The 3,725-nt window shown below is 36.4% G+C and overlaps 1 pseudogene; it reads left to right on the forward strand.

Annotated features, from left to right (window-relative positions):
- Positions 1-439: 439 nt before the first annotated feature.
- On the forward strand, positions 440-3,428 carry LOC132058763 (4-hydroxy-tetrahydrodipicolinate synthase, chloroplastic-like; annotated as a pseudogene).
- Positions 3,429-3,725: the final 297 nt, after the last annotated feature.

Below are 3,725 nucleotides of genomic sequence, written 5' to 3' on the forward strand. Positions count from 1 at the left end.
CCGTGCAACGCACGTATGAGAAACTAGTATGGGCTAAAAATATAAGTGTAAACCTCAAGGATCGAGTTAAATCTAATGAAGTACTCATAAAACACATTAGAACTGAGCAGATGAGTATTATCCTTAAATATTGATAATTGTGCCTTTATTTTATTGAAGTGGTATTGAAATTAGAAGACTGATTTAAATGTTCAATTTGACAACCAATCATGACCGGTCTCTTCCTTGATGGGAAGAATCTTTCTATATATAAAGAGATAATGGTAAAAAGCAATATCACTTTTTAGTTCATCAAGTATTTATCAAACACAAAATTTTATGAGCAAATTAAGTTGTCACGCGCAGCTTCGAGATATGTTTTGATAAATAGTTGGTGATAGTTGAGATATGAAATGCACACCTGCTAGCAGGTAGAAAACTCACAAAACTGTGATACTTCAACTTTGTGTTTTGACCATTATTTCATATAAAAACAAACATTCTTCAGCGGGTTCCTAATTCAAGCAATCGATAGTCGTCATTTCCATCACAAGGATTGTTTTGACAGCCATAAAAAACTAAGCATCTCTTCCTCTTATCGACAGGGAGACATGTCATCCTTAATTGTAGGTCGCTATCATTTCTACAGTTTCGATATCATTGAAACAAAGAGGTATGTTGCTTGAGATCAATACTTATAACAATTGCTTTTTCAAAAATACCAGGTAGCCTGCGATTCTTTAATAAAATCGTTTTCATTCACGTTTTGTGCTTTATCACTCAAATCATGAAAATGGTGGTCAAGTTGGAAAAGCCATAAGTTGTGTGATAATTTCAATGATTATTGTTTGTTGCCAGGAGATGGAGGTCCCAAATAGCAGCAGTAATTCCAAGTTTCCACCTCCCTATGTGCGGTTTTGAAGTTAAAACTAGGTAGTACTCCCTCCGTCCATTTTTACTTATCCACTATATCCAATTTTACTTGTCCAGTTTGGAAAACTAAGAGATAGTTTACCTTTTGTACCTATTTTACACTTATTATTAAGTACTATAGTTATTTTCAATTCATTTCCCAACATATGCTAATTAGAAGTGATATAATAAAATCACCATTTTATTTATTGCTTCTTAAGCAGGAGTGGATTTAGAGGGTTGGGAGGGTGTTCACCCAAACACCCTCGGCAAAAAGTTACATTGTAACCAATGCAAAAAGTTAGCTCAAGCGGTCGGGTGTTCAAAATTGTCTTTAGTGTCTTAGTTTTGACTTTCATTCTTAAAGGGTGTGCCAAGTCAAATATGGACGGAGGGGTATATATCTACTTTTAGTTTCTTTAGGACTCTTACAGAGTTGATTTGGGGTTAATGTGATCAAGAATTTTTTCTTTTCCTTCAGTGTTCTTACTGTTCTGAATTGGTTTGAGGAAATGACATGTAGTTAGGTGTTGCTCTGCTGGCGGGTTGAAGTGCACACTGCTGTTGAGTGGTCTAGTTCGTATTGGATTAATGCCACTTCTTGTTTAGGTATGTCAGATAAGAGTACATGAATTATTTGTATATAATTGGAATGTAGTGGCGTTTTTGGGGTTATTTTCAATTCCCCAATACTCCATGCAAATGGCAACTATGATTATTGCAAGAGTTGCCAGAGGCGAAAAGGGCAGGAAAAACCACAGGTTGCTGGGGATTTAAGAGCAAAGGACAGTTAATCCTATTTGAGGAAAGTGTTAGGTGAGATGATAGAAGAAAGAATGTGGTACAACAAAAACAATAATAACATACTCAGTGTAATCACCACTACAAGAAAGAAGACATTTGCCAATAAAATAATTTTTGTTGCCATAGATAGACTATTGTTGCAAAAAGTATTTTTGGCAACAACATTTTTGTTGTTGTTGCATAAACTTTTCTCATCGGTTGTTATTGTAATGACGTGCAACAACTTTTTTGTTGTTGCTAAAAGTACTTTTTGCAACAACATTCAATACCATGACAACAAAATTAAATTATTTGGCAATAGAAAAAAAAGGTTCATTTTTAAAAGATTCATCATATATGCCAACAATAAAACTAAGTTGTTGCTAAATAGTAAATTTTGCCAACTATATTATTTTTGTTGCCAAAAGAGCTGTTGCAATTTCTCTACTTTCTAGCAGTGCACACAAGCGGGGTCTAGGGAGAGTAGAGTGTACGCAAACCTTACCCTTACCTTCACATGTAGAGAGATTGTTTGCGATAGACCCTCGGCTCAAGAGAAAACATATCGATGCAAGTCAGAGAAGGAAATAGCAGAAAAGAATGTAGTATATTCACCAATTATACTTGCAAAAGAAAAGTATGTGTTGACAATCAGAATTGACTTAATAGTAGATAACGCAATTTGTAGTTGGCAGATTAAATGCTAGTAACACATATTACCGAATACGAGATTAGAAGGCACTGGTGGTTCCTTGAGCATAGTTTAGCATCTCTTTGTGTGAGTGATTTGATGAATGGTTCATCTGTTTGGTATGCTACTCTTAGCCTTGTAGTGAGGCCAGTTTCAGATTTCATATAGTCAGTCTTCTAGGAATAAATAGTATTAGGAACTATCTAGTGTATATTAAATGCTTAGTTAATGCTGTCTGAACAAGATGGGGCATTCATTATCTTCTTATTCTGATGAGCTATTAGCAACAATCGATGATACGTGAATGGGAATGGACAAACACTTCCCTTTTAGTTAAAACAAACAGGTATAAGTGAATATCAACATCAAGGAAATTTATAAGAGAACATGCTCATTTGACCTTCTCTTATGCAGGGCATTTGCTGAGGACATAAGATCACTTCGATTGATTACTGCAATCAAAACCCCATATCTACCTGATGGAAGATTTGATCTTGAGGCTTATCACGCCTTAGTAAATTTGCAAATCGAAAATGGTGCTGGGGTGTGATTGTTGGTGGGTCTACAGGTGAGGTCAATTGATGAGCTGGGATGAACACGTCATGCTCATTGTTCACACAGTCAATTGTTTTGGGGAATCAATCAAAGTCATTGGAAACACACGAAGCAACAGGGATATGCTGTAGGTATGCGTGCAGCTCTTCCCATTAGTCCCTACTATGGGAAGACCTCAATAGAGGGTTTGATTTCTCACTTTGACAGTGTGCTCCCTATGGGCCCTACTATCATTTATAATGTGCCATCACGAACTGGTCAAGACATTCCCCCAAGTGTAATTCAGACATTAGCAAGGAGCCCTAACTTGCCGGAGACAGAGTGCGTTGGAAATGAGCAGTATACAAGTAATGGGATAGTCGTGTGGAGCAGTAGCGGAGCCACACTATGCCGAGCGTGTTCATCCGAACTTCCTCGGCGGAAAAAAATACTATTTTTATAAGGTTATAATTATTATTTATGTATACATAGTAGATATTAAACCCATAAACACTTCTTCGTATGTTTACTTTTTATATTTTAACCGGCGGAAATCCCGCTCCGCCCTTGTGTGTGGAGTGGGAATGATGATCAATGCCATGTCTCAAGGTGGGATCATGGTGCCATAGGAGTTATTTCCGTCACCAGCTACTTGGTTCCTGGCCTGATGCGTAAACTAATGTTTGGAGGAAAGATCTGATGTTCGGCCTAAAATTGCATATATTCAGCTATTGTTGCCTCACAATTTAGTACTTTTAATTGTCTTTTGAGTATTATTTTATTAATTGGTGCTTAATATTATATTTTTACTTTGTAGGAATAAAGC

This window comes from Lycium ferocissimum, chromosome 6 (assembly GCF_029784015.1).
Source record: "Lycium ferocissimum isolate CSIRO_LF1 chromosome 6, AGI_CSIRO_Lferr_CH_V1, whole genome shotgun sequence".
Lineage (NCBI taxonomy): Eukaryota > Viridiplantae > Streptophyta > Magnoliopsida > Solanales > Solanaceae > Lycium > Lycium ferocissimum.